Genomic DNA, 13,722 nt, shown 5'->3' on the forward strand with positions numbered 1-13,722 from the left:
TTTGGGTGGTTAATTAATATTGTGATTGTGCGCCTCCCTTTGGTACGATGGACGCGGTTTGTGACGTGGAGAAGTGGCTTTCTGTGCCCTGTTGCCTGGGTGGGGGGCTGGCATCCCACCCAGGGATGCAGAAGAGCGGTAACATGTCGCCGAAGAGACTGCAGTGCTGTGCTTTTCCCATCTGATATTTTTAGCCCCGGAGTGAGTTGAGTCAGCCCTGGACCCCTGTCTGTCATGGGCGTGCTCTGCTACTTCTCAGCCTACAAGTGCTCGCTGCTCCGTGTGCTCTGTGCCGCAGGTCAGGTTGCAGGGACATAAACCTGCTATTGTTTCTTGATTGGCACCAGATGGCAGTGTTACGGTCCTCTGCCTTCGGGCTCCTCCCCTGTTTCTATTGATTGTTCTCCGACAGAGCTGGGAGGAGATTGGGTTTTGGTTGATTTTTGTGGCTCTTGTGTGTGTCTCATGGCACTCTGATTTCACATGGAGCCCGCCCTGGAAGACTTGTTTTAACATTATACTACTACTATTATCTATTATTATTATTACTATTATCACTTTTCTATTTTACCCTGGCAGCGTGTGACATATGTGGACTGAAGTGAAAGTATGCGGAGTGAAAGTATTTGCGTGATGAAATCATGCGGACTGAAAGTATTTGCGGGTTGAAAGAATGCGGAGTGAAAGTATTTGCGGAGTGAAAGTATGTGTGGTTAAAGTATTCGTGATAATGAATTCGTTGTGAAGGAGTTTTACTGTGAGGCGTTACATATGGCCTGGCTGTTGAGTGAATGAAATGATTTCCTGCTCCCAATCCCATACTCATTATCTGAGGGGGGCAGATGGCTACATGTGTCCCATCAATGCACCCAATTACATGTGGGAATTGTGCTATCTGGTAGAAATCCAATGTTGTCCCCTGAAATACCTGTTGTGTACTGGGGAATCTGCTGTAATGGTGTATCCTCTGTACCATTGCAACCAAGAAAGCATTCAAGAAGCGTGAAATGCACCTTTGGGACACCCCTCCTGCTACAGCTATCACCCCCGGTAGCTCCCTGATTCTAGTAGGCGCAATGAACATAGGACCTGCACATGTGTGGGAATGGCTTGGGTCCTGCAGGTCTGATGCTCTAGTATTGGCTGTAGGTCATCTAACAGGTCTAGTATTGTTGCTGAGTCTGGTCAATATTTGTCATGGATTTCTTCCTCTGTCGACTGAAACAGCGTTATGCGCACTCTGTAGACACGTTCCCGTCTCCTCCTCCTAATCTGTGCTGCTGCTTGAATCCACATCCTCCTAGCTATGACATACAGCGCTGCCATTGTGAAAGAAATTGAGGCACTCTGGGCCTGTTTCAATAGTTTGCACCTGGTTACCACCTGGCCTGAGTTGGTGATCAATTGAAAGTGCAAAATTGTGAATTTTGGCTCATTCGAAATTTGAGAATGTTTCATAGATTGGCTTGTGAATTCGCAATTTACGAACTCCAACAAATTTTGTGATTTCACAATTTGAGACTCTCAATATGCGAATTCGCAAATATGAATTCACAGATTTGTTGAGTCTCAAAATTTGAATTCGTATTTTTGCGAATACCTTTTTTGTGATGGTGATGACTTTCATACATTGGATCAGGCCATTTTGCGTTCAGAAACATCCTATATTTGCGATTTGCAACGTTTGGGAATGCAAAATACCTTGAAACATTTGGCCCTAGGTTTCTTTTCTACCTTGTTATCAGAGCTGCTGGTCACCCAGGACTCTTCTTGGAGAAAACAGCCGATTTTTTGTATACTAATAAACTATTCCAATTCTATGAAGGAAATTTTAGCAGTGCATCATGCCTTATGAATAATTTACCTGACAACAATATTCTCACAGGGCAAACCTCCATGCTAAGAAGTAAAATCATCATTGGGAAAAATAGAACAAAACTTTTGCATTTGTTGTAAAATGACTTGATTAAATATATATTTTTTAAAGTTCTGCCTCTTTAAGTGGCCATGATTTAAGTTAAATCCATGGAGCGGTACCTTGAGAATAGACTCAGTTCATAAAGCCTCGCGATATTCTACATCGCTGCCAGATATAATTGAAACAATTAACTGAGGAGGAAGTGTGTGTAAGGGAATATTAGCAGCGCATAATCCCTTCCAGTTAAGAGGTCCTCGCTAGATTACTGCAGGAAAGCTCTGGAGTTCTAATTACCTCCTGAAGTCCCGCAAGGTTACTGCCAGAACATGGTAATTAGAAAGCTGTAATTTAAGGTGTTAGCAGGGGAATGGGGATTTGTGCTAAGTGCCACTGTGTTTGCAAGACTATTTACCGTGCAGAGTCCCAGGCTTTAATGGAATTTCTTGGAACCCCCGAATGACTGGGGTAAACATTCGTAACAGGTACAGCAAAATGAACTATGAACTTTGATTTCTGATCCCGACAGACAGATGAGACAGTAAAGACGGCAACCAGTATCACAATCGTCTTGTTATTGTGTCTATGTACAGCAGATTCCTCTAAACATTTGCTGTTATCTTTTTTAACAGAATATATTCACAGAATAGTTTATTTAATACCATTTAGAAAAGCTTGGAAACGCAATTAGTAAACTGCATAATTACATTCTACATTCCGTGAAAGGTAAACACATACTTGGCAAAAATGAAATACACTGAAACATTAATTTCTGTTTGTTGCATAAATTCGGATTACCAGCATCAGAGGGCCAGCAAAATGCAAATTGTCCTATTGTGTGATCCGCCTTGCATATTAATTGCAGGGTCTGTTGGTAATATGCTGAAAATATACCTGCTTAGAACGTCAGCAGCCTAAAGCACATTTCTTGGAGGGGAGGGTGGTGGGATGGTGGTTGTCCATATTTGCGGGGCGGGGGGGGGGGGGGTCCATATTTGCTTGTCTCTATTTCATGGCAGTGTCTTTGAACATTGTGTGAGGGCGGAGAGACAGCAAGCAGCTCATAATGAATAGACGGACAGAAATCCTGGTCCTCCAAACTCCAGGTCAACATTTCACTGACAGAATCTTAAAAATGTGCCCGTGAAGTTCATTATGATTTCGAAATGACATATGTAAAAAAAAAAGCTGCACGTTATATGGAGCCTGAGCGTATTGACGCACATAGGCTTAGCGGCAAATGTTTTATCGCTGAGCATCGCCGGAATTTATCGCTGAGATATTGTGCTATTAGCAACGTTTATCTCCAAAGTGATACATTTTCTGGCGATAGCGGCGAAATGCGTGAATATCGCTGAGAATACAGCGATATTCATGCATTAGCAACGAAATGCTCTTAGCCATGTTATCCACCTCCCATTGGATAACATGGCTAAGAACTGGTCTGGGCAGGTGTTAGTATTTGGAGATATTCACGCTTAGCGTGAATATTTCCATCGCTACGCCGGCCTTGCTAATAGGCGATAGCGATGTTAGCGACTGTTTTCAGTCGCTAACAGTTTGGGTTCGCCCACTTTGCATGTCATTAGCGATAAATTTTGCTAACGTGCAAAGTGGGCCCCAAACCGCTCGCTATCACCTAAAAGCTGTCGCTGACTGCTGTTAGCGACAGCTTGCTAATAGGGCGATAGAATTATCGCCACTTAGCGGCCAAAAACGGCCGCTAAAGCGGTGAAAATTCCCTATCGCCACGCTTGATAATATGCCCCCATATCTCCTAATCAGTCCACGCCAGTCCTGCCAAGTACCACGCATCAGGCGTTAGACTAATGTTTTTCAGTTTGGTGCTCTGCATCACCACACTGAAATGCATTGTCACGCATATCTGCATAGGTTTCAGCTGTGGCAGTGCGCCCTGTTCCTGCTGCATGTTTAGGGCGCCGGTTCCAGCTGAGCTAAAGCACTGGGCAAGCAGGCGTACAATGTATCTTTATCAGTAATTCACGTGGCGCCGCGGAACTCTGAGTGGAACAGCCTAACGTGTAGTGCCCAATAGCTACTACCAAGAGGAGACAGCCGGGCCCACTCACCCAGAATCCTAAACATTTCAGCCTCATTGCACTTTTTGCTATGTCCTTGTCCAACGCTGCTTATCACAATGGTTACTGCATTGATCCAATGATAAATCACACAGCCATGTATGCTGCATCTTTGCCTGAATATTTTCTCAATTTAATCAAACTATGAAATGCCAACTGACCATTTGAGCATGCAGTCTGATACATGTTGGGCATGCAGTCAGATACACACACATTGGTATATGTAGAAAAACATTGTGTATTTTGAACCTTGGTTGCTTGTGTTGTTTCTGTATGCTGTGGGCACTTTCTTTCTTTAAACATTGTGTTCGATTCTCATTCGTACACTGTAAAGTGGAGTAATCATTATTTGACTAAACTAATATTAGACTTTAAGTTACCTGATATGTGTGGCTGACCAGTAGGTCAGTGGTTCAAATATTGGCAATGCCAGCTCGACCTTTCATCCTCTTGATATGAATATTATTAAATTGGTATGGATTTTTGTATCTGTCCCAGACTTAGAAAGGGGATCCTTGATTTAAGGGGAAATCACAAAGAGTGCTGAATGAAACAGCTGTGAAAACGTTTGAACTTGTGGCATGACTGTGTATTCGTCTGTTGATAAGCTTTTCCGGGGACCCTGATGAATTAATGTGGAACCAGTTAAGTATATTGACACTTACCTAGCTAAACCATAACTAACTAAGGTAATAGATTTACCATGGTTATGGCATACAAAATGATTGTGAAAGCAAATTAATTTGTAAAAATTATTATTATTTTTTTTAAACAAATGTTATTACGTTTTTAAATTGAAACTGGTACATTGCTTCAGTACTAGTCGTGTCACAGACAGGAACAACATGCAGATAGTCGTTTCCCGGATTGGGATGAGTTAGTTTTCAATAACTTTACACTTGTATCCTATCGCACTGACAATCTAGCAAATTGAAACTGTAACTTCTGCAGCATTTCATTTGTAAAAATAATTATTATAATATCAAATGGGTCCACCTGAATTTGAACTGGGACATGATTCACAGAATGTTAAAATAAATGAATAGATAATAGGTTTGATGGACTGATACCTCAAGGTATGACTGGGTATGTAAGAGAAGGATGAAGGGAAGAAGGCATCCAGTCTTATTTAATTCTTATTCAGGTCATATAAAGTGAGGGAAATTGATTTATTTCTGTATATAAACATTTACACAGTGTGAAAATGAGACATTACACAGTTAATAATTTTCTGAAGCCTTCTGCCTTCCCATCATGCAGTAAAGGCTGATTCAGGAAGTTTGTTTTTCCAGTTCACAGAGAAGGCTTACAAACTCATCTGCTTTGTCTAAGGCTTGATTTTACTGAGAATGTGGGTTACTTTTACAGTACTCAAACTAATTAGAATTTCCTTTCCTGAGGTAAGTGCCTTTTCATTGTTTATTTTTTGCGGTGTTAACTCGCCTCAGCGTCACCCATGACTCACTGTGACATTGCAGGTTCTTTGTGAAATGATGAGATGAAGATCCAGGATAAGGAAAAAGCAAGTAGTTTTTATTGGGAGGAAAGAATCCCATCCAACATCCCAGTCAAGGGACAGCCAGCAACTGCTAGTCCCTTCAAATCACAACATTCCATCGCCTGAGCCCAGCTCCTCTATGACATCACGGGGTTCTAGGCACAGGCAAAGTAACCAAGGGCAACAACCGGAATACCACACTCACCATGTCATCTCACTTTACAAAACCCTTCACGTAGGAAGCAGAAATCATTCACAATATATGTATCTCCGACCACCTATCCATTAAAAGTCTAATTTATGTCAAAAGAATACTTACAAGAAATTTGGCAAGACAAATTTTGTGTCTGAAGGCCATGGTTTAATATTGGCAGCAGGCCTGTAACTGTCAGTAAGTTTGGATTTAAATCTCAATGCTGCACTTCAGAAGCTTAGCCAACGTTGAGTTTCAAAGCTAAAGCACACAGCATTTTACATGTGACTTATCTAGGGAAAGACCGGTAAAGATGAGAAATGCTCAACATGCTATGTAATTCTGTCTGACAAGGTGTCCATCTTGGAGGACTGGTGGTGAAACACTTATTTGTCGATACTACTGAGTGGTTTCTTTCGTTTTTCTTTGGGAAAGGACTGACCCAGGAAGCTTTTTATCAGGATGAGTGTAGTAATATAAAATAAGTCTATGTAGCCGAGGTGTAGGTCAAATGAGGATGATTTATTATACATCATGAGATGACTCTGTAGATAATAGTGCGAGCCCCACCAGGAGCAGCTCCCTTGCTGCTCAGCCCATACTCCCAACTGACACTCATCCACCAGGCATCCCAAAAATGTCATTACCTCACATGCACCAGCATGCCACAACACATCCACTCTGGTTGAGCAGCAAGGCAGGGAAGTAGGAAAGATACATGGCACTGATTTCAAGATACCACACATCTTCCCCCTTTACAAGTAAACAACAAGGAGTAACATGCTACCCAACGCATTATATAAACAGGACAGCAAAAAGCAAATAGTGGGAAGGAAATCAATAAGTACATCAGAAGAAATCACAGGAAGTCAATCAATGAATACATAAAATTAAATCATGACCCAGATCTTCCCCTTTTTTGTAGTAAAACATAACAAGAAAATGCAAGAAACAAAACCCTGGTTTCAATAAAAGAATAACATTTTACATATTAAAGGTTGAAATATAGCACTTGAGAATAAAGGAAAATTCTCATCAAATGCACAGCAACACAAACACCATAAGAGAAAAAATGCAAACACCGGAAAAAACGTCCAGAGTACACCAGTACACACCAGTTGGCCAGACCAGCATGTAGAGGATAATCAGTGAACGCCAAAAATAAAAATTATAGTACAACAACCAAGAAGGGAAAATGGTTCTGTTCATGTTAAATTACTACCTGGACGGAGATGGCTGCGGAGAACCACGCCTCCGCTTAGCCACAGGTGACCGCGGCCCCACCTTCCAGCAATGGTGGATTGTTCTGGAGGCTAGTAAGGTCGGCGTCCTCATGTCTTGCTGATCGAAAGGAGAAGCTCTGGATGGCGGTTTAAATAGTGGCTTTCGTGGAATCGTTTTTGATAGAGCAACTGGAGGGAGTGATGTCTTGCGGCAACTTGTGGTGACTTCTCGGTGATCCGAGCGGTTGTTTTGCTCGGCTTTTGGGGAGGACAGAGAACCCGCGGTGGTCTGGCGGTCGATGGAGTGAAGGCTTAGACATTTAGTGACTACGCGGACTGCAGTGCTGTGCTGTGGGTAAGCTCGTGTCCCTGAGCAATTCGAGCAGAGCGCTTGTTCTATTAAAGGGGCCGCTTAGAAAACTTGACGGATCGTCGGTTGCTTAATCCTCTTAACCCTCTTTGGTGGATAATTATGGGGGGTCGAAGTGCTCCTGGCGGGCCTAAGCTGTAGCAGATAGTGGCAAAAGCAGTGAAAGTGGTGAAAAGGAGCATTTAGTGGCAAGGACTGGTGCAGCCCTAAGCTTCAATTGCATTCGGGGGGATTGAGTACAAAGTGAAGAAATCTTGGTTGAGATGGGGAAAATGCTGAATGCTCGTCCACCCAAGGTTAAAACTCGGCGACTCCTAGCTAAGGAGGCAAAAGAGGCAGTTCGCCTAGCTGGGATGTTAAATGCCTCTTCTTCACATGGCCTTGATTCCACATTTGAAAGTTCTGAAGGGGAGGATGGATCCTCTACAGTGGCTATAGTAGCTAGAGAGCAGCTAAGCCAAGCGGTGGGGGTATCCGGTAAGGAGGTAATCATCGTGAGTTCCACACTACGGCCGCAAAAAGAAGGTGATCTTGATGCGTAAAAAAAAGCAAACACTATGAAAGGAGTCAAACAATTTTCACTGTTTTTAAAAAAAAACAACGCTGCATTCTTCCTCTCCTGGCTGAGCTTGCAGAATACTAAGGAGCTTTCTGGAACAACTGCTTTATTGTCTATCCAGAGTGGGACGTCTGCAGCAAATATAGTGACTTCCGAAATTGTGCAAGTTTCTGATCAGGCTGCAAATGCCTCTAATATTTCAGATATCACACCATCACCTTTTGTCAGGACTTTGGCTTAGTCCATATCCCTTCAACAAGAGGAGCTGGGGCAAGGAAGCCTATCTCCAGCTGCAAATTCCACCTGCTCTATTCCTAATCTCGATACAGAGTCAGTGGGGAAAAAAAAACCAGAAAGCAGAACTGGCCTTTCTTAATCTACGACTAGAGAAGATCGAAAGTACAATGGCAAGTCTCCCAGTCAAGCTCCAGGAGGCAGAAGAAAGGATGTCAGTCTTAGAGGACCAGCTATCGACTGTTATGCGAGAAGTCAAAGCAGTAGTTAAAAGCAGGCATGCACTTGAGAATAAAGTGGAAGAGTTAGAGAACCGCTCCAGAAGATCTAACCTTTGTATAGTAGGTGTTCCAGAAGGACTGGAAGGCTCTCAAACCCTGCAATGGGTGAACACTTTCATCAAACAAAAGGTCATCTCCGAATTTCAAGGCGATCTTACGATTACTAGGGCTCATCATGTATCGGCTCATCCATTCCCTAACTCTATGCTGCCTCATACAATATTGATACATTTTGCTACCTCCCGTGTAAAAGAAACAATTATAACGAAAGTGATTCAGCACTGGCAGTTTGCAGTAAATGACACAACTAAGTGTCGAATTTTTTCCGACATGACAGCTGCAGCGGCACGTCGAAGGAAGGAGTTTGTTCAAATTCTTCATTGTCAATGTAGTTATTAATACGACTGTGGCAGGGATACTCAAAATTATACGAGGCACAAGGCAATGGTGCCCCTTATCTCCAGTTCAATTTTCTTTTTTCATCGAGCCCTTGGCAATAGCAATTAGGAACTGTGCCGATATTTGTCCCCCAATTCCATCAATGCCAAAATTGAAAATATATGCTGATGACATCATGCTTATAATTAAACTAAAGATAGAGGTCCAAGCCAAAGTCTTCAAGCTTTTTGAAGACTTTGAGGCCTTAGGGGGATATCATATTAATAAAGAGAAGACCAAAGTTTTGCAATGTGGGAGAGTAGCTTTAGATCTGCATCCTGATATTTATACTTGAGTCAATACTAATCCAAGGAGATACCTTGGGGTATTCTTTACTGAATCTCTCAGCGATTTATATCATCTGAATTTTGCTCCTCTTCTGCGGAAAGTTCAGGGCTTGTTTTCTCGGTGGAGCTTGCTTCCCCTTTCTATTTTGGGACAGGTGGCTTTAATTAAACGGTCTGTTCTTCTGTTATTTAATTTTCTTTTTTCAACTATTCCATGCACTTTATCAGTATCTTTTTTCACTCAGTTAGAGTCTATGTTTATAGCCTTCCTTTGGGCAAAAAAAACACCTCGTATTGCACTTAGCATTTTATATGAAGATTTGGATCAGGGAGGATTAGCTCTTCCAAATCTTAGGGAATTATTATTACGCGTATTGTGCACAATATTCTGCTAGATTTAAATCTTTACTGCAATCAAATTTTTTTTGTAATAGTTTTATGAATTTGATGTGTAAAGACATTCAAATTCATTCCCCCTTGTTGATTTTTAAATCCCCAAAACTTGTTCGTTATAAGTGCCTTCACTGTTTTTTTTTAAAAACGGCAGGCGTTGTTCAAAAGATATTCTATTCTTGTAATTAATTCAGCTATATTGTTAGAAGGGATCCTGCCGCTGGCTGGGGTTAAACAATCATTACATCTTGCGCCAAAATGGGCAGCGTCCGGATTCGTAAAAGTTTCGGATTTTTTGAGAAATGCCAGATGGTTGACTGTAGCTGAAATATCGCAATTGATTTCTAATGACTTTATTCTGCTAAGTTCATAAAGCACATTGTATACGTTTTTTGCTGAAATAGATGTTTCACATCTGGTTGAACGGAGCCAGTTGGTTGATGAATTACTAGTGAAGGCATCTGATAAAAAGCCAGGTGCCTGGAAGAAATATCTAGCTTCAGTCAAGGGAGTGGATCTCGAGCAAAAGGCAATTAAAAAATGGTCAGATTATGAAAATTTAGAGATGTCATCTCATATTTGGTCAGCTATCAATAAACTCAACTTTAGTACATTGAGAGGGGCGAATTGGCGAAGGATGCTGTTTTTCAGAAAATAGCGGCTCTATCGAACTCCTTACTCTCTATCAAAAATATATGCCAATCAATCTTCTCAATGTTTTGGCTGTATTAATTATCCTTTGGCTAATTGGTCTCATATTATGTTGAGTTGTCCCAAAACTCACAAGTTTTGGGTAGATCTATTCAGGTATTTGGAGTATGAATGTGGCATCCAATTGGCTGTGAATGACAAATTAATTCTTTTTGGGTTCGATCAAGATCTTCCTTTTATGGATCCGATGGTAAAAATGTTATATATAGCAATGGCAGTAGCTAGATAGCTTTCATTGCAAAAATGGCGAACAGATTTGATTCTCTCTGTTTTTGAATGGGGTCATAAGATGAAAACAGTTAAGAAAAGTGAACGTATTTTTGCATTACGGGTGGGAGGTATTAAAAAATTCAACAAGGTTTAGGGTATTTATTTTGATTAAAACAGGGTTGGGAGACTGTTTTATAATGCTCAAGTCGGTAGGGTTGTGGTCTTGAATTTATTATTGTGTAAATGCATTCACTGATCATTTGTTGATGTTTTGTGTATTATTAATTTTCAGTATTATTAATTTTTTGTGTATTTGCCCCAAGGGAGTTTTTAATGATGCATTGATCTTATGTTTATGTTAACATTTCTGGCTTCAATAAAAAAAACTAATAATAATAAAAAACATAAAATGGTACTCCCAGGAAGAGAAACCAAAAAGGAATCTCCTGAACACACAGCAAATAGAGTGAAAAATGCATGCACACATAAAAGAAGGGTGAAAAATATACCCACTAGAAGTACCTACAATAAAGAAATTTGAGGAGGGGACCTCAAGTGCCAGGCTATCCATGCACAATACTATAGCGCAAAGGAAGAATAGAACCTGACAAAAATGTGAAGAAACAAATCGTTGCAAGGATCTCAAAAACTGAGACCATGCCAACTAAATACTTTAAAGAAGAATATGATGCACAAAACATAGGTGACGAAGAAACGCACAAAGCAAAATGTGCCAAAAGTCACATACCTGCAAAGCTATCACACCACGTACCTCAACCAGAGGTAAATTCCCAACAATGGAAACTTGAAATAAGTGACTAATGCACCACCAATAATTTGCACAGGTGCAAAGTCATATTGCAAATGCTATCTAATCACAAACCTACAACAGAGAAAAGGGTTCCCCTTAAGTAAAATGTGCTAGCAAAACCAAAGTTTAAAATGTAATACAAGAATCATGGATTCCACACAAAAATTTGCACAGGTGGAAAGTCACATAGCCGGGGCTATGTAAAGCATACCTCAATCAGCAAAATTCATTTAACTAAGCTTGTCAAAAACATTACTGTAAATTAACGTATCATGTAAAGAAAATGTAGATGACGCGGAAAGTCACATAGTCCAACAAACTATCATGAATCATACCTCAAACAGCGAAGAATTCCAATACGGAATTTTGTAAATAATATAGCTGAAAATGTAATTATCATGCAAGAAAAACGTAAATTTGAAATCATCCTGCATCATCACACACCCAGTGATGAATCCACGTGCACAGATATGCACCAAAAGGTAGATATACACATGAAGGCAAACAATGAAGAAGATTAACGAGTCAAAGTGAAAATCAAATGTATAGTAAAAAGCATAGAACAGTAAAGAGACCAATTAAACATTAGAAACAACACAGTTTAAAGAGGTGGTACATCTCTCCGGTGAGCGACTCCTCACCCGAAGTCCATCTCAATTGCAGGAACCATCTGAAATTTAACTGAAGTCCCATGTACTTTAAATGTCAATCAAAATCAGGTGAATGCAGTTCCGGAACGAAAACCAAGTATGGAGGTTGGAACCAAAGCAAAGTACATAACGCTGCATCTTCATGAAAATGAATACTTGCTGAAATGGAAACATACTGCTGTTGCGGAGATTTGTTAAAGAATAGGTGTGACAAAGAAGTTGGAATTATGCGTTGCTGTAATTGACATAGAAAGTCACTAAGACACTATAAATACGGCAGTGAACAGTACCTCTAATAAATCCAAGGTTCTCCCAGGAAGCAGTAATTTTAAATGTGCCATCTGTAGAGTTTCAACTTTGAAATGGCTTCACTGAAAAACGTGGTTGGAAGGACACATAATGTTGCAGGAAAAAGCATCAAGAATACATTGAAAGTGCCAAACTTAAAATGGCGGCATGTTTTAGACCTGGTTGCAGGTTGGCTCTCTGTGTGCGTGTGCACCAAAATGTCCCACAACAAGTGGACAGTCAGAGGGAGAAGAACGTCAGAAGAATGTGTCACCGGGCTGAGCAACAGACGGGTAAGAGTGCGCACTCTATTTGGGTTTGTGCAGCATTTTTCAAAAGAGAGACAACGGTTGAACTGAAAAAGTAAAGGCTGTGATCAAAGTCTTTAATCACAGCCTAGTCTCACCAAAATAAACCAAACCGAAAAGTAGAAAAATGCCAATCTCCTTACGAGCAGCCAAAACGTCACCACATTGAAAGCAGAAACAGCACGAAATGAAAATCATAAAAAGGTTGCACACTTTGAAAATAAACTTACTTATAGTGCTCCTCCTTCACAAATGAATTCAGCTTACAGTGCTCCTCCTTCTGCCAGATGACTTGCCAGATGACTAGACTATACCTCACACTGCTCGATCCTCTATATGCAGAAAAGTAAGAACTTTAGTGCGCCGTGGCACTTTATTGTAGACGACCTCAGCAGAAAAAATGACTGTTCTCCCATTAACATCAGGGACGATAGCAAGGATGAACTTTTAGTGCGCTGAGGAACTTTGATGTATAGACTCACAGCAGAGAGGAACACAGAAATCTCATTCAGGAGCAGGATGGCAGCGACATCTTTTTAAAACAGCAGGAGAGGCAAGCTTAATTGCAGGTAGATAGCTGAAACAGGGAGGCAGCAGCAGAACAGCTGGCAGCAGAAATGTGAAATACAACAGGGACTGGCACGCTTGGGAAGTGTGCGACCAGTGAAGTGGTCACTGGTGGGGCTCTCAGGGGTGCAAGTATGCTGTAAATATGTATCAGGTAATTTTAAAATGTTCTTTACCTTGTCTTAAAGTTCAAAGGTTGTAGTTTCAAAATATTATTGTAGTTGTCTTGAGGTTTCTTCAGAATTTAAAATTTGTAATCCATCAGGTACACATAGATTTCCCAGATCATCACCAAATGTGGTAATATAAATTAAGACCATGTAGCCGAGGTGTAGATCAAATGAAGTTGATTTATTATAGATCATAAGATGGCTCTGTAGATAATAGCATGAGCCCCACCAGTAGCAGCTCCCGTGCTTCTCAGCCCATACTCCCAATTGACACTCATCCACCAGGCATTCCCAATATTCCATTACCTCACATGCACCAGCATTCCACAACACATCCACTCTGGCTGAGCAGCAAGGCAGGAAAGTAGGAAAGATGCATGGCACTGAATCCAAGATACCACAATGAGCGTGCAGCAAGTGAGGGAATGCTGTGTAGGAGGTCTGCACTTTTCTGAATAATTCTACACATCAACAAAATAAAAATTTACTTCACTGTTTAAGAAACTCAAGAGGCAGG

Source organism: Lissotriton helveticus, chromosome 6, assembly GCF_964261635.1.
Source record: "Lissotriton helveticus chromosome 6, aLisHel1.1, whole genome shotgun sequence".
Classification (NCBI taxonomy): Eukaryota; Metazoa; Chordata; class Amphibia; order Caudata; family Salamandridae; genus Lissotriton; species Lissotriton helveticus.